Below are 24501 nucleotides of genomic sequence, written 5' to 3' on the forward strand. Positions count from 1 at the left end.
AAAGCAAGGAGAGGCTGACGAAATCTCAGGGACAAACTAGACTTCCAAAATGAAGAAGGACTTTCATTTTTCATTCATTACAGAAAAAATGAATGTTTGTATTTTCAAAACACTGGTACTTTAGTAAAATGGATTGATAACATTACTATTTCTAAGCAAACCATTATGTGAATAACAAAGAGAGTATAGGTATATGTATATGATATTTGTCATAGAAGAGCCTGGCAAGCTCTCTGTGGCATATTCAATATGCCAAATGCAGTAACAATAACAGGTCTCATTCCCCTGACACTGAAAAGAGCCTCCAACCTTTGGGAAAAACAAGTAAGGAGAGGCTGCTAAATCTCTGGGCTGGGAACGAATGGAGATGTAACTGGCACTCACTTGAGTAAATCAATGAACAATGGGATTATAGTGATACAGTGATATGATATTTGATATACATAGTGAAATCAATTGACAGGCAACCTAGCAACTTACAAATCACCATGGATAACATAACCAGCAAAATGGAGCTACGTGATTAAAACTTATGAAAGTATTCTGAATATTTTTAAATAATTTTCCCGGCCAATTCTCCAGGAGGAGCCTACCTGGAACTTCCACTTAGGATCTACTGACTTAGGCCCAAACACATTATCAAAGTTAATCTTCTTTGCTTAAAATCAACTAATTGTAAATGTTAAACATATCTACTAAGTACCTTCAGATTGATAACTAGTCTACACGGTACTTGAACACCTAACTGAGCACAATCACAGTCAAGATGACATATAAAATAAGTTTGTTTGTAACAGAAGTCTCATCACTTTGCGGTAGACAGGCACTGACTTGCTTGTGTGTAACAAGCATTTTTCACTAAAATGCCAGGGCCATAAGAATGAGAGATCTTTTTTTTTTTTTTTATCTTTTTGGGTCACACCTGGCTGATGCATAGGGATCACTCCTGGCTCTGCATTCAGGAATTACCCCTGGCGGTGCTCAGGGGACCATATGGGATGCTGGATGCTATCGCTCCAGCCCCAGAGAATGAGAGATCTTTTGATTGAACACTATATGTTATTCCTAAAAAGACCTGGCACACAATAAACTTTAGATAAATAAATTTGGCTTCTTTCTTGTCTTGCATGAAACTGATGTAGGCAGAATAGGAAAGGCCCCCTCAAAAGGCAATGGCAAAAGCAGACCTTTCAGAAAACAGAAAAAAACATGAACTAAGGCCCAAGAAGACCGTCACCTATCTACAGCAACAGACCTAGAGAAGCTCCTGCAGAAACAGAAGGCCAAGAAAGGAATTTCAAAGAAGACCATCACAACCCCCAGCCCCCCTGGTAACTTCCTTAGCAATGGATTTCAACCTAGGTAGAAGCCCCACATGGTGGCTGATTGGAGGAACCCTATAAAGGCCAACTTGGACAAAGGAAGGGCACGCATATGCTGCCCGAGCCCATGTGCTGCTTGTGCCCATGTGGCCGAGCACGTATGGTGCCTAAGCACATGTGTCGCCTGCATCTCCCCTCTTGAGATGTCTAATGCTTTCATGTCTAATGCTGGAATATATGTAGGGGCTCTCTCCACCCTTGGAGAAGCCCAGGTTCTCTCTTGAGCACATTGCTCTCTTCTCTCTTTCTCTCTCTTTCTCTCTCTCTCTCTCTCTCTCTCTCTCTCTCTCTCTCTCTCTCTCTCTCTCTCTCTCTCTCTCTCTCTTTGTCTTTCTCTCCCTCCTTCCCTTCAAAACCTCCAATAAAAAACTAATGTCACTGCTCGTCTACTCCTGAAATTCCTTTCTGTGAGGCAAGACAAGAACCCAGTTACCTTGGGTCCTGGGTGGCAGAGGTGGATCTGGAGAAAGTGATCATCTTTCTCCTCCCCACTTCACACGAACCACCGTGGGGCCCACTGACATCAAAAAAACTGTGTTTAATGTGTTACAGACATGAGGCTAGAGACAATAGCAGGTGTTTGACTGACTAACCTGGGTTTTATGCCCGGAATTTCATACTGTTGGTTTCCAGCACTGCCACGATACCTGAACACAAAGCCAGGAGGAAGCCCTGAGCACCACTCAGTGTGGTCAAACAACTCCCCCACCAAGTCCTTGTCTTTGCCCCCACCCCCCGCCTTGAGAAGAGTCACAAACACTATTTTGATGACTCATGCATTCAAGAAAGAGTATCAACTGCTGAGAAATTATAGAAATAGTCCTGCTGATATGCTAGTACATACTTGTACAACTTCTTGAGGTAAGCAGGAGCCCTGGTGGTTAACAGGAAATAGGACTACTGATGAGAAAGAATGAGTCATTTCAATCAACCAATGTGTAATTCTATCAATTATTTCATTTGAATGTGAAAGAAGAGCTTGTACTGAGCATTTATCCTGTCTTTTGAGAAATAGTAAAAGAAGCAAATTATTATCCAAAATAAAGGCACAGTAGGACCAGGTACCGACATGCCTACTCCAGTTATAGTTTCATTTTAACTTTAGGTTTTGTGGGATTATGTGACTAATTTTAGAGTTTTCATGAAAAGTTTTGAGAACTTCTTAAAGGATTTTTTCTTAGTTAATTTAGTAGAGTAGGAGGAGAAAGATGGAATAACCATCAAGGAACTCTGAAGCTTTAGGTCAAGTACCTGGGATAGAGTCAGGTGAGTTAGAAACCATGCATTTTTTTTTTCAAATAATTATGTGGGTTTGCAAATGTAGGATTAAGAAAGTCAGGCTTAGGAGTAATTCCTGATTGCAAAGCCAGGAGTAACCCCCGAGCATTGCCGGCTGTGACCCAAAAAGAAAAATAAATAAATAAAAATAAATAAACCCAGAAAGTCAGGTAGAGAGACTTAAGTTTATTTGATCTTGTGACCTATTAGAACATTTTGCAAAAGTTGACCCTTGTGGCTTAATGGCTCCTGGGTGAAATACAGCAATCTTCACACACTTTCCTCTAAGAAACCTTTTTGAATCATTTTTAGTGGATTATTCATAAGAAGCAATACAAAATAAATTATTTCAGTTCAGCTTTGGGGGAAGGGTTTGGGATTTAGGATGGAAACATCCGAAATATGGTGGTGGGAAGGTGAAATAGTGGTGAGATTGGTGTTTGAATATTAAATGTCATCAAATATTGTGAACAACTTTATAAACATAAAATTTGAAGAAATGGCCCTTGAGCCCCTCCAGACTTTGGGATTTAATAGTATGACTAACATTCTGGACTTGGAAAATCCTCAGGATATCTTCATAGTCTTTAGTCCTATTTATGGAGTTACTTTTCTCACTTACCTTCCCATTTGAACCTTATAACAACTCTGGGTGGTGAGCAGGATAATAGTATCAACCCTATTTCACTGAAATGGAAACTAAAGTATGAACATTTCCCTTACCAATAGTAGTCACAAAGCTGAGAAATGACAGCATTTTAGAGAGTTCAAACACAAATTTAACTAGTGATGAGATCAAACAAGATGTAAACTTTTCCGCTCCCCAAAAGATTTAATAAACAAGTTGTTCATTCCATTATCTGGGTTGCTGAACATTTTCAGTCATGAATCCAAGAGTTTTCTTGAGACACAGGAAGGAAGTTTTCTTGGTTAAAAATTGCTTATCCACTATAAGGGGAAAAATTATGTACATGGAACAGCGGGACGCTGGTGGAATCTCGAGCCGGAGTGGATACCAGCGCAAGACCTTTGGTTCCAGAAACTGCTTGCAGACACTCTACTAGACTATCAACTAAGCCAGAGCCCCACGCCGGCTGATGACGGGAAATAACCATCCTGCACGTTTTTTTTTTCCCTTTGTCAGGCAGCATAGCGATTACTAAACAGGCGTGAACTCGGTGTCTCGGGGCAAGGGGGAAAAAGAAAAGTTATGTAACAAACAGCGGGACTTAATATCTCTATATTCTTAGCAATGGAGAACTATCAAATGCTTCCTTGGCAATAGGACTGTCTTTTTCTTTTTTTGGGGAAACCCCAGCAACGGTAGTGAGTTGTGTGTTGAACCATGGAATGTAATCGAGATAAAGTGTAAACGAAGTGAAACTTATCACGTACACAAGGGTGGGGACTGGGGAGGTGGGAGGGGGCAGATATACTGGGGGGTTGGTGATGGAAGATGGGCACTGGTGAAGGGAAGGGTGTTTGAGAATTGTATAACCGACATAATCCTGAGAACTATGTAACCCTCCACTTGGTGATTCAATAAAAAAAATTAAAAAAAAAATTGCTTATCCACATCACATGGCTCTTTCTCCCGGAACGGAGTATAACATGAAGCCTGCCATAGCCATGCCACCGGACTCTACACCAGGCTGTTTCACACAGGGCACCCCAAAGTGGGGGCAGGTGAGAGCCCTCCCTGCCCTAAAAGACTCAGCCCCAGCAGCCGAAAACCTCCAGAACCCAACCGCCGCCAAGCTCAAGGCCGCTCCCCACACACTCGGACTGAGCCTCACGCATGAGTGAAGTCCCACAAAATCCAGGTAATGCGGAACTTTGTGACCTTGGACTCTAGGCTCAACAGGACTGGGAATGGATATCCTGTGCCTGTTTCCCCCAGTTACCGGGGACCCAGGAGTCACGCCTGTAGGCCATCTCCTGCTGGCGCCAGATAATCTTGTCATCAGCCACCATCCAGACCACACAGCTCTTTCTCCCAGAAGGGAGCATAACATGAAGCCTTCCATAACCATGCCACTGGACTCCGTCCCAGGCTGTTTCGCTTGGGGCACCTCAGCAGGAGGCGGGTGAGAGCCCTCCTCACCCCAAGGGACCCAGCCCCATCAGCTGCCTCCAGAACCCAACCACCGCCACATTCAAGACCACTTTCCCACACACTCAGACCAAACCTCATGTATGAGTGAACATATTCTTGAACCACGCAGCATCAAATGTGGCCATGCGACACATCATAAGACACTCCCTACCACACCACATTTGATGGGGTTCAGATCGTAGGCAGAAAATCATAGAGGGAAAGATAACAATCACGAAATCCCGTTAATCATTGATTTCTCAAGTGGGCTCAGTAACCTCTCCATTTGTCCTTTCCCTGAGATCTTAGAAGTCTCTCTTGACTTGGCCCTCCCAATGATGTCACACTGGAGGCTCTTTCAGGGTCAGGGGAATGGAATCCAGCTTGTTACTGGATTTAGCATATGAATACACCATGGGAAGCTTGCAAGGCTGTCCCATGTGGGCAGGAAACTCTCAGAAGCTTGCCAGTTTCTCCCAGAAGGAGAAGTAGGCTACAAGATATCATGCGGCCACTCCTGGGAGCTTGCTTCCAAGTCTCTTGATGTTGGCTGTTAATGGGACCACACACACCTGGGCTCCTCTGCCAGCACCCTCATGCGCGATTTCCCTTTCAGAGGGAAATATATACATATTATATATATGCATATTTACATATTTTCATATATATAATACATATATATACAAAAGCTCACATCACTCAACCTTTAATAGCATGTTAGTGATATCCTAAAGAATGTCTTAATGGCCCGTTGCCAAAATAGAACAACCTTCACACTGTTTCTTATATGAACACTTTTTTGTAAGCATTTTCAGCAGTTCTTTATAACAGACAGTACAAAATACATTATTTTGATTATGCTTTGGGACAGGGATCAGGACTGGAGATGAAAATATCCCAAATTTGGTGGTGGGAAGGTGTAATGGTGGTGGAATTGGTGTTTGAATATTAAATATAATCAAATATTGTGAACTACATTATAAAATAAAAAAATTTAATAACAGAATTGCTTATCCAGCAGAACATATACACCTGTGCTTCCCTCTTGTGTTGAAGGTATTTCTCTATTAACTATTGGCATATGTCATGTGACTGCCTTTCTATTTCATACAGAATTAGTAAAAAATATTTTTTCCTGAGAATAACAATTTTTTCAATTATCGACTCAATTATATTTTGGAGTTAGTCTTAAAAACTATTCCAGGCTGGAGAGACAGTAGAGTGAGTAGGGCATTTGCCTTGCATGTGGCCGACCTGGGTTCAACCCCTGCCAGGAGTGATTGCTGAGCACAGAGGCAGGAATAACCCCTGATCATTGCTGAGCTGTACTATTTCCCCAGCCCCTCCAATTCTGAACAGATGCTGGTATACTTTTTAATCAATCGTGACTCCAAAAAGCAAATACTATAATAAACAAAGGATGAAAAATTGACAGTAATTTTGGAATTATTGAGCACATATGAATATAATAGACTTGAACATGTATAAATACACAAAACAATAACTTTTTTCAAAGCCAGAAAAACAGTTCGAAGTTTTTACCACATGCTTTAATGTGAGAGCCCAGGTTTAATCCTTAGTACCCAGGATCCTTGAGCAATGCCTAGAGCAACCATCAAGCTCAGAGCCTAGAGTAAGCTCTAAATACAATGTGTTGTAACCCCAAAACATTGTTGTATTGGCCAAAGAAATGTCACAATCTTAGTATTATGCAAATTTGGAAAATATATTTGCATAACATTGGGAAAGTCTCTGAACCTCATTATAATTAAAGGAACAATCCTCCACCCTGTAGAGCTAAGAGATGCATTCAAGACTTAATCCCAGTTAATGTCAAATTTGGGACCATATTTTGGTCCTCTAACTTTTAACCTGGGCTGGAGCAATAGCACAGCGGGTAGGGTATTTGCCTTGCACTGGCCAACCCAGGTTCAATTCCTCCTTCCCTCTCGGAGAGCCCGGCAAGCTTCCGAGAGTATCCCGCCTGCACAGCAGAGCCTGGAAGGCTACCCATGGTGTATTCCATATGCCAAAAACAGTAACAAGTCTGACAATGGAGATGTTACTGGTGCCCGCTGGAGCAGATCCATGAGCAATGGGATGACAGTGATACAGTGAACCCTTAACCTAATGTTTAGTCTAGGCTCAGAGTTTAAGGATCATTATGTGTTACTAAAAAGTAACTTCAAGAAAGTTATTTAGTCTCCCTGAGACTTGGTGTTTGTATTGGTAAGAAGTATACAACATCTATTCGTATAGTCATGTAGGGAATTAAATAAAAATAATCTAAATAAAAGGACTAACACTGGGTTTGTAACACATGGTAGGTGCTAACTACAGGTTAGCTATAACTGTTACTCTCATGATGCATTTGAGATCATGCTGAAAGTTCCATTAAGAGTGAGAGTTTATTTGAAGGATGCTTTACATCAGTCCTTTTCAACCTTTTTTCTAGTTCGCTCCCTTGTTTTCTTCCTATGATCCCCCTGCTTTATCACTTGGTTCCTGTTCTTGTGCTGTGACACCCCAGTAAGGGGATTTTTATTGTTGGCCCCTGGGAATATCTGGGGATTCATAGTGGATCATATACAGACCCCCTCCCCTCATCCTTAAGTAATATTGCTTCACTTGATATCATTTAGAAACAAAAAAATGTGGCTAGTGTTTTTAACTCAAGGAGATCAACCTGAGGCCACAGATGTCCCAGGTGCTTCCCAGAGACGCAGGCAGGTACGTGTTTGTCAGTGTGCAGATCGTTACAACATGCCAGTCAACCAAAAGCTTACATTCAGTAGACTGGCAACACCTGTAAAGGCGATTATAGGCTGCCCCAAAAGCCTTCATGCCTCTTTGAGAGCCCGGCAAGCTACCGAGAGTATCCCGCCCACATGGCAGAGCCTGGCAAGCTACCCATGGCGTACTCAATATTAACAAGGACGGTCCTCATTCCTCTGATCCTGAAAGAGCCCCCAATATGCCATCGAGCTATACTAGCATGCGACAGGGACAAATGGAGATGTTTCTGGTGCCCGCTCAAGCAAATTGATGAACAATGGGATGACAGTGATACAGTGAATGTTTTTAAGAGAGCACAGGAAGAAAGAAGAGAGTGGTTGTGAAAGTCAAACCCTGAGAAACACACATTCAAAGTTTAGATGATTAATAAGAAACAGTTAAAAAGATTTAAGATTGTGCCTGATCACAGAAACCAACAGAAGAGTGAACATTGAGCCTGCTATTTTTATTTATTTATTAATGAAGCAAAATGATTTTTCAGAAGAAATTTAGAGAAATGTGAGAGAAGAGAAAAGGAGAGAGAGGCTCAAGAGAAAACATGGGCTTCTCCACAGTGCTAAAAGCAAAGGATGGCTTTTGAGTGAAGCTTATATTCAATCTCTCCAAATTGTCTTGGCCTGGAGACTTCTGCACACAGAACTTAAAAGGCTTGGGCTCTTGATTGTCCTTTCTTTAGTCTTATCACAGCCATTAGACTCTCCAGTTGCTTTTTCTTTTCTGAGGGGGTCTACCCTTCTCTTGGATGTGCCTGGGTTTCCACATCTCAAAGAGCTCAGAATTAGCATCTCAAAAAGATGGAATCATCATGCCTCTGGTCTACCTCTGGGCAATTTCTTCTGTTTCACTATTTTCCAAAAGCTCATTGCCAGGCCTCCGCTCTCCATCTGATGCAAAATTTCTCCCCTAGAGTTTTCACCCCTTTAAATCTTTAAGGGTACACATGTGAAGATGTACCTTTTGTAATTTCTTCATACTTACAAAAGGATGCAGACCCTGACTCTGTAGGGGTATGAAATCTCATGCTAACTTAGTATAAATGGGGCCAGGCAATGGGAGTTTACCGTTTTTATTAGTTATCTTTGAGCAATTGCTTTTTGTGGGTTGGACAATAGAATACAGATGCAAATAAAAGAGACTCTCAGGGAGAAGGCACTGAAATACCTCTTTCAAGAAAGTTGGCTATTAAAGGACCAATGTAAATTGGTACTTCAAGATGGGTTGTAAAGTCATGGGCGGATTTTATTTTCTAAATGTAGGAGAAATTTGTGCATGTATAGAAAGTTGCAAGAGAGTTTGAACTAATGAGAGATGGGAGGGGAAATAAATAATATATGAAATTGAAAGGTATAGGGTTCCATCATTAGTAAATCTGAGTAAGTCTTGACAAAAAAAATCTCTTCCTCGGAAATTAAAGCAAAGGGAAGAAGGATACAGTAATCTGAGAAGACAAGGAGAGAAACTGAGGGGACTTAGATTGTATATTCTTAACCTTCTGGGCAAACTAACAGTTGGGTTATTTCTCTCTGACGAAGACTCAGCGGCTAGTGTGGGAGTACTAGAGAGAGATGAAAGGTTTGGAACAAAGCACTGTGGGGAATTTGACAGAGCCCATTAGAGTTCAGTACACAATATGCTGGTGTGGGCTAAAGGCCCACCTGAGGTCAAACAGCATGACCAGGAGGTAGACCCGTCAGCCCAGTATTAATTATCTCAGCCTCGGAGGATTGGACAAGAGATGGTTCTACAAGTATTTCTGGAGCAAGAGGGTCCAGGAAGACTGAGAGAGCAGTTCAGTCAAACCTTGGGAACGGAGAGTTCATTCAAAGCATGGGAAAGAGGGAGGGGGCGTCAAAGCTGTGCTCTCGACTGACATCTGATCTAAGAAACAGGGGTGAGAGTCAACGTTGGCCGTGACACAGTTTTGAGACAAGGAATTGAAGGAACTGCAGGTTGGTGGCTGAGGTGAAGTGAGGAGAGATTTGAGCTGAGGAAGCTAAAAACTGGAAAGGAGACTTTTTTTTTTCCCTCAACGTCGACAACTGAAACTGGGTGACAGCAGATGCCGGGGAGCCAGGGCACCCCTCCCCTGAGTGGTGAGAAACACTCTGAATGAGAGGGTCCCTTAACTTAGGCCTCCCAGCTCGGCATTTCCGCCCACCTCCCTGCTGGCGCCTAGGCGTTTGGATGTCTTCCCTGTCAGCCTGACAGGCTGGGGTGTCGAATTCTGCGAGTCCTATTCCTCTCCAGAGACCCTGCACTTCAGGGTGTCCCTGCAGAGAGAGAATGTGCCTCCCTACCTTTTCCCTCAAGTGCCTGTTTGTTCGCTACCCGGATCCCCAAATACCGTCAACCCCCCCCACGGTGCCAGCCTGCGCCTCTCATCTAGAGCGGGAGTGTGATGCCGCTATCCATTTTGCAGTCTTTGTACACATCAAAACAAACAGAGACCCAAACACACCCCAGCAGGCTTATTGTCAGAGAATTAGCTCCCATGCTGGTGCAGCCAGACAGATTGGGATAAGAATAGCTTCAAATAAATCCTCCCAGCAAACTGGTCACAGACCAGAGCGACCGGAGGACTTCTGGCTAGAACCACATTTGGTACACACGGTCTGTTAGCCTAAGAGATTTTATTTGGAGTTTTTAAAAAGGAGTCGGAGGAAAACAACAGCAATGGCCTTCTCCTCTCTGAACACTGAGGTGGCTGAAGAGGGGTTTGGTTGAGAATTCAGACAACAGGGTAGAACATTCAAGAGCACCTGTTTATGATTATCTTTTGCCTCCAGGTAAGTAGAAATTTGATCTTCTACTGCTGGAGGCTTCTGCCTCCTACAAACATTAACCACATGTATCAGCTGGAAGCTTTCCACTCCTAGGTCAAGCCCGTGGTTCCCTTCTCTCTAACCTTGAAATCTATCTCCCAACACTCCTTGACACTGGGTACTCATTTAACATAACAATCATCTATGGGGACCAGCTTAGTAATTAAAGAGAGAAAAATAATTTTCATCTTAGAGTTAGCTCAGGTGGATTGGAAGCCGGTGTCTAGTTTATCCTTAAGTGCCTCTTCCTTCAGGGAACTCAGAATCTACATTATGACGCTGCGTTTGCCAGTTTCAAATTATTCTAATATTTTGACATACCTGTGTCTGATTGTGTGGTAGACAATGACCCAGCAAGGGAACGACAGGAGGAACCAGCATCGGATGAAGGCTTTGCAGCTGGCGATGCAGGAAAAAAATTTGCACCCAGCTTATAGCTATTCTGTTTCCTTCGAGTGGATTTCTATGTGCTAGAAGTCACCTCGCTAGTCTAAAACGTGAAGGGGTTAGCATGAACCAATTCTCCTAGAATTACATTTCTAACTAAAAATATCTTTTGCTTTTCAGAACCAGGGAAATAGTTCAAGCAGCAGAACACATGATCTGCTAGTGTGCTAGACCATGAGTTCCATCCCTGTTACCACATACAAGACAGATAGACAGATAGACAAATACACACACACACACACACACACACACACACACACACACAGAGAGCTAACCAAACCAAAAAATATTTTTTAACAGAAGAGTTTTCTTTCTCTTAGCACTAAAGATCCCTGATCTAAGCGACCTCACTCATGCTGGAGTTAGAAAGTTGGGCAGCAGAGTGAAATGATACAAAGGAACTGATAGATTTGAGAACTCTGTCTGGCACAGAGAGATAAAGATGAATTCAGTGAAAGAAATAGGAGAAGTTTATTGGGATGTGCTCCTGGATAGAACTTTATGAACTTCAGGCGATGCTGGGTGAGAGCCACGCCCTGGAAGAAATTAGGGAGGCCTTTAAATTGTCATGGGCAGGAAAAGGGGAGAAGGGAAAAAAATCAGTAGGACCAGTGTGCTTGATCTGGCCTGTTATCTGTAGGGGAGAGTTGTAAGGAAGCATGGTGTGTAGCCTGGTGATTTTCTGTTGCCAGGTGGGCCGTAAGTCCTGTCTTCTGTGCTGGGGACAGGGTGATCTTTGATTCTGGGAATGTCTACTTCATCTACACCATTTGATCCGGAGCAAACCTTTGCAAGGACAGTGTTTATGAGGTCAAATAGATCAGCATATAAATCCTCATTCAGTCACTCAGTGTTTTAGAGCAGAAATTTAACATTTAATGCTTTTATTTTGTCAATGATAAAAATGTCACATTTTCTACCTTACAGCTGTGCATGTTAAATGAGATCATATATACAAAACAATAAGAGCAATGTATGTTTAATCGTAAGAAAAAATATGAATGAACTATTATATGAGACATAGTGTTATGGAACACATGAAGATCCATTTTTTCACACAAAAACACAGAGATTTAGCATATTAGAGGTAAGAGGAGAGACAAAGTCATTTGTATAGAATCAAAAATGTGGTAATGATGGTGGTAGAGGTTGTACCAGTGGTATTTGTCAAGTGCTTCATAAATACTAAGTTCATTACTAATTTTTTAAAATAGGTTTTGCTGTTCATGCTTTACAATAACCTGTAAGCATATAATAAAAATCTTTAGCCCACTTTAAGAAAATGAGAGTATAAAGGTGTTTTAAAATTTGTGCCATAACACACAGTAACTAAAAGGTTGGGAGGGGAGCTTGGATTTAACTCTCTTGGACATCAGAAACTGGCTTTTAAGTACAATTTCAGTGATTTACAGCCAATGGTCCCCAGAATTAGCACCAGCTTAACCTGAGAATGTATAAGAAAGGAACATCTTCAGGCCCCATCCAAGACCCTCTGAACCAGGAAGTCTTGGAGGTAGAGCCTGATCACTGATACATTAACAGGCCATACCGGTAATTCTGGTAAAAGGTCAAGTTTGAGAATCACACATCGGTCACTGGCTCTTGAATATCCTTTCTTATTTGAATCACCGGTGTAACTATGTAAGAGTCTTCGTAATATGGTTTAGGACCAGACAAGGACATCAGAATAATCTCTAATAATCTCTAATCATAAGCTTCAGTACTTCCAGTCTGTTTAGGTACAATTTACTGTGAGAACCACTGCACTAGACTACCTTGCCTACCTTTATTGGAGTAGGTTGGGCTTGGTAAATGTAATTCATGGAATTGATTTGCTCTTTCAAACTGGATTAAACTTTGCATTTGGCTATCTCTGCAAGAAGATCTCATCATCCTATTCCTTCTGCCCACTCACTCTATTCTGTCTGGTGAAAAAGACCCATTTCTTTCATAATATATGTCATAAGTGAGCCAGCTGTATAGTATACATAATAAGCTGTTACTATGTCTTTTCTCTTGAGGGATACAGGAAGATTTCACCTCTTTACACTGTAGCTGTGTGTGGGCATTTGTGTTGATAACATGGTGCCTCAATTTTCTCAGCTGTATAATGGAAATCATCAACTATGGGATGGACACGATAGATGTCCTGAAGAGGAAGTGCAACAATCCAGCTGTCAACATTTGACTATTCAACAAACATTAGCTATTATTATTAGAATAAAATAAAGCATTTTATTAAAAAATCGTACAAAAGGAAAGGGACAAATATAGACTACTCTCTTTCACTCTCTCCCCGCCCCCCATATGTGGAAGGTCAAGAAACATACCAAAGGAACAAAAAAATGACTAAATGTAACAGAAGCTGAACTACAGAGCCGAAATAAACATGGTGGAGGTGAGGGGGATGATGTTGAGGCAGGCAGTGGCAGGGGGAAACTGAGAGAATGGTAGAGGAAGGTGAACACTCTGGTGGAGGGTATGGTGTTGGAACATTGGATGTATAAAACCCAATAAATAATGGTATTTCCAGTCATGATGTTAACAGAGAGATAGATAGAAATAGATATACAGATATATAAATACTTCTTTTATAATGATGTCAAGAATTTAGGACAAAAGCAATTTGTATTCTAGTACATGGGAATAATACTAAAAAAAGAACAGTCTGTGGCAAATGATCTTGTTTTCCAGGGGCCATTTTGGGAAACCTAATTAGAAAGTAACTAACCATGATCCAAGAGATGGTGACTTGTCTTCCCTATGATATCAATAAAGGCTATAGATTGCTTAAAGAGTCTGTGAGTAAATCGGGAAGTGTGGACTTAACTGCTCTGAGTCAGTAAGGGGTAATAAGAAAGAGAAATGGACACTCTTTCAAACACACTCTTTTAATTTCACCAAGGCAAACTGCCACTAAAGAGCCTATTCAAAAGCCAAAGAGATAGTGCAGTGAGTAAGGTGCTTGCCTTGCATGCGACCAACCCGGGTTCAGTCCCCAGTATCCTACATGGTCCCCTGAGCAGCCCTAGGAGTGATTCTCCAGGAATAGCCTCTGAGCATCACTAGGTGTAGCTCCAAAGCAAACAATTTTTTTAAAAAAGATCCCATTCATTCAAACACTTGAGTAACAATGCTCAAGCAAAGAATAATTAGATCTGCAACATCAGTCAACATTTCTTCATATACAACTGCATCAACTTCTACTGAAAGGCGGGGGAAGCCCTATGGGATCCAGTGTGAGCTCTTGCAAGAGTGCCAACTTCTGAAAGCCTTTGGAGGTGTTTCTTGTTAAGTGAGGGACACACAGTAGGTATGTCTTCTTGAGGGCGAGGTGGCATCATGCATCTCATTTATTCTCCCTAATATTTTATTACTATCCTGAAAAAAACATCCTGCATGTGTCTTCGTAGGGCATTGCAGACCAGTTCCCCCATCAGGGGAAACCTATGGGATAAGCATCACTCAGCTAACAAGTCACCTACCACAGTAGGGGAGGGGATGGAGTGAGCATTAAACAACAGATGGTTATTGTCTGGCTGTTGTAGTAGCAAGCTTGAGGTCAAGGTGTTAGCAGAGTGCAGGATATCATTGGTTTGCCCTTTGTCCCTTGCCACAGAGTTTGGGTTTATCTGGTAATAATCTCTAAACATTTTAAGACAACATTGGTATGTCCTGTTCTCCTTGCTACGGGAAGCTAAGGTTTATCGGGTCACACCCATCAAAGTGCTCCCGAGTCACTCCTCCTCCTTTGTCTATCTGTAACCACTTCTATGGAGAAGCTAGATTGAGATCCCGATCCAGAGAAGGAGAATGAAGTAGCATGGGGGAGGAAGAAGCAGAAGGAGAATCAGAGGAGAATGGAGATGGGAATGGAATAAACTACAAGTGAGACCAACCAGCCTGGCTCCGTTCCTTCCTTCACCTGCCTCATCATCACCATCAACCTCCCTGCAGTGGGGGAAGCGGCTGGAGACTACCGAACACAGGCGGCGGGAGAGATAGAGCGCCGCTTCCCTGTGCCTGGTGCCGTGCCCCCGCTTCTTTTCTTTTTGTATGTGTTTACACACAGAGTTGGTTCCTTCTACCTGTTTGAAGAGGAATCTGTTGCAGGCTTCTCTCCTAGCATCTGATTATTTGCTGGTAATGTCTCGTATTGCTGGGCTTCTGTTGCATTACCCCCTCTTCTCTTCCCACGAGCTATATCTTCCCCTTCATGTGGAGCTCTCTCTGTAGTATCTGCCAATGTCCAAGTTTCCTCGTTCAGATGCACTCTAGCACATTGGCTCAAAGGTCCACCCCACTCCACTATGACCTTGTTTTAGCCGATTACATCCTAACCAATTCTATCTCCAAATAAGGTCACATTCCAGTGTACATGGGTCTTGAGGGGCACAATTCAGCTTATAATAGATGGTAAGTAAAATTCCAGGTTTACCAGGTAGTTCTGGTCTGTTACACAGGATTAAGGTGGTGATTCTCAGAATCTCCTGTGGCTCTTAACCAATTTTGGATTCTATTCAGTAGGTCCAGTCCTGGGGCATTTCTATCAGTTCCTAGGAATGCTGGTGCTGAAGTTGGAGTCATGTATCCCAAAAGAATTTCTTGTTATCCCCCATTCTTACACCTATTATACTCTAGCACATTGGATCAAGTTGATTGCGTTTCCCTAAGGGCTTCCTTACCTGAAGCTTTAGTCAAGAGTAGCCATACTCCAGGGTTTAAAAGGGTTAGATTAATAAAATTCAGAGACTGTTAGAAGTATTTGTGTCTGCAGCAAGGGAGGCTAAATATTGCTGGTCTGAACTATTTTCACACACTGGTTCATCTCTGTTATCTTTCAACCTTGATTTGAGCTGTTGTCTGAGTTGTGATTTCTCAACAGGAATTATATGACCCCTATGAGCCCCCAGCAAGTTTCAAGGGGATTTCATATGAAAATCACTTCAATGGGAAGTTCAGGGCACTAGATTTGGGATCAACTAGTTGAAAGAAGTGGAGGGTGGGGGTAAAAACAAAAGAAACAAAGCCAGACAGGCACCAGAGTTGGAAAACTGTTGAGAAACACTTGTCTAAGTGAAGCAAGGGTGGTCTCGGCATGGTACAATCCTCCTGAGACCCCACTGATTACAGAGCTAGTTAAGTATTGGTTAATATAACCTTAGAGCACTTTAATAAATTAATGACTATATGAGGTAATGTTTACAACATATAACAAACCAAGTTTTACCTTTGGAATAATTTTTTTAAAAATGTATTCTTTTTTTTATGATTCTTTTTTATTTCCTCAGCACTGATGTAGTATAAAACAAAACTAAATTAAGCTAAACTAAAAGTTCTACCAATCAAGCAACTCAGCCAAAGATAATGAGGAAAAAATGTTTGTCATTCACAATTATTTTTCTTTTATAAACTTTTTATAAAAGAACCATAATTTACAAAGCAATTGATGGTTGTATTTTAGATACACTGTAATTCAACACCAATTCCTCTACCAGTGCCAACATTCCTCCATCAGTGTTCCCAGATTCTCTCCCCAGCTCAACCCCAACTCCACCTCCATCTGTCAACTTGACAGGCACATTACAAAGTTTCAGTGCTTGCAGCTTAGATCTCATGTTTTCATTTTTGTTAAATCTATGTTTTGGGTATATGGCTATACCCTCCACTTATATCACTGGTATAACTGAAGTCCTGATGCCTGTTAACCCATTATTTCTTGTTCTCTTCTCTCCCCTACCTTCATTTCATCCCTTCTCTGTCGTCTCCTCTCAAAACACTGAGGTTAAGGATGACCTAAGCATCCCTCTTTTACACAATATATTTCCTCATCCAGTAGTCTATATTCCATAAATAAGTTAGGTCATCCTGTGTTTGTCTTTCTTCTTCTACTTCACTAAACAGTTAATTATCATCTTCCAGTTGAAACTATGTTGTAGCAAATTATATGATTTCATTTTTCCTTGCAGCTGCATAGTATTCCACTGTGTATATATACCATATATTCATAATCTATTCATCTGTCATTAGAATTTACATTGCTACCATATCTTAGCTATTGTATTGAGTGCAGCAATGAATACTGGTGTGTATATGTACTTTCATTCTAAGTCTCATCCTGAGAGTTCAGCTGTGCTTCCTATGGGGAGCAAAAGGATGAATTTTTCTTTCCTGATCCATCCAACTACTCAGTGAGATTATTCACATAAAGGGCTGTGTTTCCGTATGTGTGTGTGTGTGTGTGTGTGTGTGTGTGTGTGTGTGTGAGAGAGAGAGAGAGAGAGAGAGAGAGAGAGAGAACCAGTTGTTTTGGGTTTGGGGGGAGTGGGGAGTCTTTTTGTTTTTTAACAAGTGGTCTTTCAGTAATTCTTGCAGGATGATTGGTTTAGTTGTTGAAAATTCTGACAACTCTTATTTGTCTGGAAAGGTTCTTATTTCTCTTTCAAGTCTAAATGATAGCTTCACAGGGTGGTGGACTCTAGATTGGAAGTTTTTGAATAGGTCATTTCACTGTTCCCTGGCTTGTAAGATGTCATGGGAAGCACTGTTTTGATTCTTATGTTGTTTCCATTGTATTTGAGGATATTCTTCTCCCTTGCTGCTTTTAATAGCCCATCTTTTGATCTTACCATTTTGATTACAGTGTGTCTTGGCATTCTTTTATTTGTGACTATTTTGTTTGTTCATTTTTATTTATTTGGGAGAATGGTCCGTATCCCCAAAATACTCTGGCATCACTTCTGAAAGATATAATATATCTTTTATATTTCACGTATGCTCTGTGCTCAGACATCACTCCCAGCAGTGTTGAAGGGGCCATAGTGGTGTCAGGGATTGAAATGGGGTCAGACACAGGAAAGACTCTTCGCTATCTGTACTATATGTTCACTAGTTTTTTTAATATGACACAGATATTATCCTCCTATCTATTTTAGAGAGAAACTGAGAGATTAAGTAACATTCTCAAGTTTTCCCATCAGGACAAAGATGAGAGTTGAGTCCTTGTTGTGCACATATGTAGAATAAGCTTTCAATCTATTCAATATACATTTAAGCCCCTAGAAATGACCAGTCTCTGATTTCTTGAATGGAAAAATCCTTAAGAAATATTATATAGCATGCAATAATATGCATATAAGTCAATTTAAAAAGCAAGCTGTAGAAAAAGTCTTATGGTCTAATGCAATCTATGAAAGAAAACTCCAAACAATTACATATCTCATGGAAACTTGTGTATGCATGTAAAATAGAAAGAATTCCTGGAATGTGTCATAGCAAACAATCAGTTACTGCTGAAATAGGAAGGAAGTGCTCTGGATATTATGAAATGGTTCAAAGTACATATTTTGGCAAGAAGGGTTTGTTTTAAAAGGATTGTATGCTAATAATTTTATGGCTAAGATTAATTTTAAAATATGAATTGATGATATCAGTGCTTAGTCCTGTACTGACTTGGTTGTCTGATAAAAGCCAAAACATCATTACATTCCCTTTGGATTTGGATGGGCAAATCTTTCTCTGTTTTCTCAATCTGCGTTTGCACAGAGACATCCTGTAAGCTCATTGCCTTTATCATTCTCATCATCATCATTGCTAGTCTGTTATCTTTCATTTTGTTTTATATCTTAGTATGGTGGTAGTTGGTCTTGAACACCCTGTTGGAATTTTGTGAAGAACCTGAAAACTCTAGTTTGGGGAAAAAAATAAGTTTCTACTGGTCAGAGCATTATTAAAAGTGATTAATGGCTAACGAAGGGTGTGTTTTGGTAGTTTCCTCTTAAAACAAGTTCTCGAGGTTGTCTAATTGTCTATTTTCAACTAGGTCTAACATAAATCCTCAATTTCCCTGGTAATTCAAAATGATTGCCTTCTAAGTGTAGTTTGTCTTAGCTAATTACCTTGTGCTCCCATTTCCCCTACTGGAGCCTGAAAGACTCCTATAATTAAACAAAAATAGACCTGTGAGAAGAAATGGGAATTTATAATTGATTTTTATCTATTGCTCATGCGGTAATACTAGGTGATTTGTGCAATAGATAGATGGTAGATTTAAATAGCCACTTTTCATTTTTAGGCTGAAACCAGATGGTCAGTTTTACTTGCTTTTGCATCTAGCACATTCTGATTGGCTGACCTGAAAAGGAACCTGCTTGCTGTATATTCCTGCCCTGTCCTTTCCTCCTCTACAGCTCTGGGATTCATACAAAGAAACCATTTAACCCACCCAAGACATGCTCATCCTAAGGACTTATATTTAAGGGATTCATTTGTATTTAAATTCCAAAATAGATTTAATAGATTCTGCATAAACCAATAAACATAGTTTTGCTTCTATATTATTTTCTTCAAGCTTTATAAAGGAAAATATATGCATGCAAAAAATAATTTAAATGCTTACCTCACAAAAATGGATTGTAGTTCTAAGTACAAAAGTAAAACAGTAATACTTCTAAAGGAATATATACAGAAAATGTTTGTAATCTTGGATGGGGTAAGAGATTTTAAGTTCCTATATCAACAGTACAATTATTAAAAGAAAACAAATTGATGAGTTGGACTTTATCAAACCTGAAGACTGTCATGCTTCAAAAGATATTATGACAGTGAAGAGACAAGTTACAAGCAGGAAGATAATGTTTGAAAATCAGAAAGAACTATATTGAGAATATATACAGAATTATTGCAGCTTAATAATAAGGCAAACAACTCAATTATAAAAATGAATAAGAGATTTGACAAGCATTTCACCAGAGAAGAAAAGTGAGTGACTAATAAGCATATAAAATATGCTCAAAATTATTGATCATTAGGCAAGACCAAAATAAAAAATCACAATAAGATATCACTATGTATCCATTTAAATGGTCCTAACTAAAGACAAAAAATAAATACATTACCAAATATTGGGAAGGATCTATGTGGAGAAACCAGAAATTTCTTATATTGCTTGTGGAAACATCAAAGATTACTGCTATTCTAAAAGCAGTTTGATGGGAGTATGTTGCTTCCAGCAGGTAAATCTATACCTATGGGGCAAGTGCATCAGCAGCTTGATGATACCTTTAGACTTCCAAATACCCCAAAATTGCTGCTCTGCATTTGGCCAGACCCCAACAACTTGGGGCCAAGTTTACCAAGAATTAAACAGCCAAAAGTTAGGTATGTGGGAGACACACCCACAAACCATCGCTTGCTCAGCAATATAAGCTCATGTATTGGCCTTATTTCAGAGACCCATAAATCTTGAAAGAGATCAAAAGATATATTTAGGACCTGTAGTGCAGAGGTAGGTGGGAACCTATGACTGAGAGCCCCAGGCTCGCCTGGATCAGAACTCGGCCTCTTCGCCCCAGGTCCCCAGTTTTCCAGTAGCTTGGCACAAACACCCACAAACTGCCCCTGGCACCATGTAATCTCATCAATGGCCAAGACCAAAGACTATAAACTAAATCTCCTGGAAGAGAGCGCTACAGAATGCTCTGACCCCACACCAGTCTGTCTTCACCGGGGCACCTCAGAGGGGGATGGGTTGAGTTTCCTTTCCTGCCCCAAGCAGAACCCTAGCAGCCAAAAGCCCCAGAACCCAACCAGCACCATGTCCAAGGCCACTCTACACATGCTCAGACAAGCCTCACCCAAGAGGGCACTAACCTCACCCAAAACAGGATGAATCTCACCAGAATGCAGACCTGCAGGAAAACCCAGATATGCGGGAACCCGTGACTGATATCTCCAAGCCTGCTTGGATCAAGGTCCCCAGTTTTCCAGAAGCTTGGCAGTCACACCCACAAGCTGCCCCTGGTGCCATGTAATCTCATCAATTGCCAAGACCCAGAGACTATAAACTAAAGCTCCTGGAAGAGAATGACACAGAATTTCCTGGACATTAAATTCTATCCATAACAAGCAATACAAAACAAATCGTCTAGCATTGCCTTTTTGAAAGGTTTGAGTAGTGGTAAGACTGGTGTCAAAATATCGAATGCAACCAAAGTAGAGAGAGTATGGGGGAAATTGTCTGCCACACAAGCAGGGGAAGGGCTGGAATGAGGGAGTTGGGGGAGGAATACTAGAGATTTTGGTGGTGGAAAGTGTGCACTGGTAAAGGGATGGGTGTTTGATGATTACATGACTGAAGCTCAAACATGAAAACTTTGTAGCTGTATCTCATGGTGAGTCAAAAGAAAAGAGGAAAATAATAATAAAATAATAAAATAAAGTTAACATTCAGAATAGAATAAAATAAAAAGTAATGTGGAGTTCATGCCCAATTCAATCAGCTTAATCAATGGCTGAAAAAATAGCAGTACTCCTACATTATTAAAAAAAAAGGAAAGATAGAAATCGTAAATGGCCAAAAGTTACGTAGATGGGAGCCATGCCCACAAACCATCTCTGGCTCAGCTATACAAGCTCATTTATTGGCCTTATTTCAGAGACCCATAAATAAATCTCAAAAGAGATCAAAAGCTGCAGTGAATTTTAAACTCACACATGGTTGAACAGTCCGGGGTAAATAGGAAGGGGGCAGGTTGGCCAAGGTCCTGTCCAGGCAGAGCCCCCAGCAGTCTCTTGCATCCACAATCCAAAATTGCCACCATATGCCCGGCCTGACTTCACCATCTCAGGACGGACCTCACCAAGATATTATCTGCTGAAAATTCTAGTATGAAGGTTTTGTAACTAAATCTCCAGGCTTCTGGGAGTTGGGATGGGCTACCTCCCCCCTCCCTCCACACACACACACACACACACACACACACACACACACTTCCCAAAGCTCCTGAAAGCACTGGCAGTCACTCCCACAAACCAACTCCAGTGCCACCAAGTAACTTCTACTACTGACCTTGCTTCAGAGACCCATAAATAAATCTCAAAAGAGATCAAAAGCCACAGATAATCCCAGGCTCACGCATGGCTGAATAGAGTAGGGTTAATCCGAGCGGTGTGGGTTTGCCAGGGACCCACCCAACCAGAGCCTCTGGCAGCCACTTGCTTCCACAATCCTAAATGGTTGCCACACCTCCAGCCTGATTCCACCATCTCAGGATGGACCTCACCAAGATAATATCTGCTGAAAATTCAGGTATCTAGGTTTCAGGTCTGAAGTCTCCAGGCTTTCTCAGTGTCAGGATGTCACCTCCCTGTATTTCTGGAAGCCTCAGCAGTCACATCTACATCCTGAAGCTGCCACCCTATTGAAAAGCTACTCCAGCCTTACCGCCCCGATAAAAATACCAAATGGCCCAAAGAAACGCCATGGCCTCTTAGCACCTGTATTGCAAGCCATAATTCACAAAAGGAAAAGGACAAAGAGAGCAAGAAGAAAACTGCCTCCCATAGAGGAAAGCTGATGGTGTGAGAGGAGGTGTTGGCAGATGGTGGTAGGGAAACAGGGAATATTGGTGGTGGGAAATGTACACTGGTGGAGGGATGGGTGCTGGATCATTGTATAACTGAAAGCCAATTATGAACAGGTGTGTAATGGTCTATCTCACAGATATTCAATTAAAAACATTTTTAGAAAGTTATGTGAAGTTCATGCCCAATTCAATCAGCTTAATCTATGGCTGAATAAATAGCAGTACTCCTACGTTAAAAAAAAAAGAAGAAGAAATGTCACCTTTTTTAATGTGAAGTATTATTAAGACCAAATCTGTAATATAAATGAGGAAACCTTATAAAATTCTGGTAGTGATCAACTACTGTTATAATACTGTGGGAAATATGTGAGCTTTGATATGTAAATAGCTCATATTAGAATTTTTAAAGTTCTGGTTTCCATTTTTGTACAATAATAGAATAATTTGAACCACACTTGTTCTCTATCAAATCTATGAAGCAATTAAAATAAAATAAAATAAAATAAAAGCAGTTTGACATTTCTTTAAAAATTTAAGCAACATTTACATCACTGTATCACTGTCATCTCATTGTTCATCAATTTGCTTGAGCAGACACCAGTAACGTCTCCATTTGCCCCTGTTGCATGCTAGTGTTGCCCGGTGGTGTATTGGGGGATCTTTCAGGGTCAGGGGAATGAGGACCATCGTTGTTACTGGTTTTGGCATATCGAGTCTGCCACGGGTAACTTGCCAGGCTCTGCCAGGCAGGCAGGATACTCTCGGTAGCTTGCCGAGTTCGGTAGCTTGCTGAGAGGGATGGAGGCTTTTGGCGTGGCCTCTAATCACCTATATAGGTGTTCCCAGTTTACCGAATGTAAGCTTTTGGTCGACTGGTATGTCGTAACTAACTGCACACTGACAAACACACACCTCCCTGCATCTCTAGGCAGCACCTGGAACATCTGCGACCTCCTTGAGGTTGATGGAGTGCGCCCGGAGGTTGTTGAGCAGCTGGCAGAGCAGGACCTTATCTCGAAGGGTCCGTGCCAGGTCAGACACCTGCGCCAAGTCCCAGGTCACCGGGTGGTGGGCTGACAGCACCCCATAGTGGATGAGCCACTGCTTTCACTGCCACCACAGTTCTATGTCTGATGGGGCTGTGACTCAGCCTGGCTGGGGCAGGAGGCGACGCTATGGCCGCCACCATGGTTTCTCCATGCCCTGCCAATGCCATTCTGTCCAAATCTTGCAAAACAGCTGGTGACGTCCATCAGGAATCATCATAGCGTTCCAGCAGGGATCAAGCATAGAGTTCCATGTCTGGCATGCTGAGCCTCGCGTTGTCTAAGGTGAGATGGTGAGCCGCGTTTGGAAGAGCGTGAGGGATTCAGATGTCATTTGCGCCATCTTTCCTCCAATCAAATATGGTATTGTAACTATGGAAAATGAGTAGGAAGTGTCTTATGATGTGTCGCAAAAGCGGCCTCGCAGTTTAGGAGTGTGTTCACTCATACGTGAAGCTCGCCCCAAGCGTGTGGAAAGCGGCCTAGAGCGTGGCGGCGGTTGGGTCATGGAGGTCGGCTGCCAGGGTTGGGTCCCTTGGGGCGGGCACCCCCCTCTGGGGTGCCCCGAGTGAGAACAGCCCGGCGCAGAGTCCAACATTTACATGTCACAATAATTTCACCCTAAGAATCTATGCAAGAGAAATGAAAACAAATGTTCACACAAAGACATGTGCAAAAGTTTATAGAACAGCATTGACCATGATAACCAAATAATGGGAACAATTTAAGGGTTACCAATAGGTAAATGTATAATAAAATATAGTACAGTGGAATGCTATTAGCAATAAAAATGAATGGCATACTTATACTTACTATAACATAAAAAACATCTCACAAAGTGTGCTAAGTGAAAAAGTCAGATGTGAAAGCTTGCGCTTGTATGGTGTATGATTCCATGATAACAAATTTTCTAGAACAAGCAAATTGGTAAAGACAGAAGTCAATCAATGGTTTCCTGGAGAGGGGCATAAGAACAGCAATTAATTGGAGATGGAAATGATGAAAATGCTGAAAAACTAGGATGTGATAATGGCTGGAAAACTTTGTAACTTGACTAAAAATCAATTAATTGTCTACTTACAAGTGGTAAATGTTAAGGCATATATATAAATTACACTTCAACAAAGCTATTTGTAAAAAGAAAAAGAAGACTAATAGTATATTCATATGTTTTGGGCAGGGTCATTTGATCTATCATTTCAATACTAGCTTAGTTTTTGCTAACTACATTAACCAAGGTCTTTGTCCTAGAGAAATTCATTATTCATG

This window comes from Sorex araneus, chromosome 4 (genome assembly GCF_027595985.1).
Source record: "Sorex araneus isolate mSorAra2 chromosome 4, mSorAra2.pri, whole genome shotgun sequence".
In the NCBI taxonomy this organism is placed as follows: domain Eukaryota; kingdom Metazoa; phylum Chordata; class Mammalia; order Eulipotyphla; family Soricidae; genus Sorex; species Sorex araneus.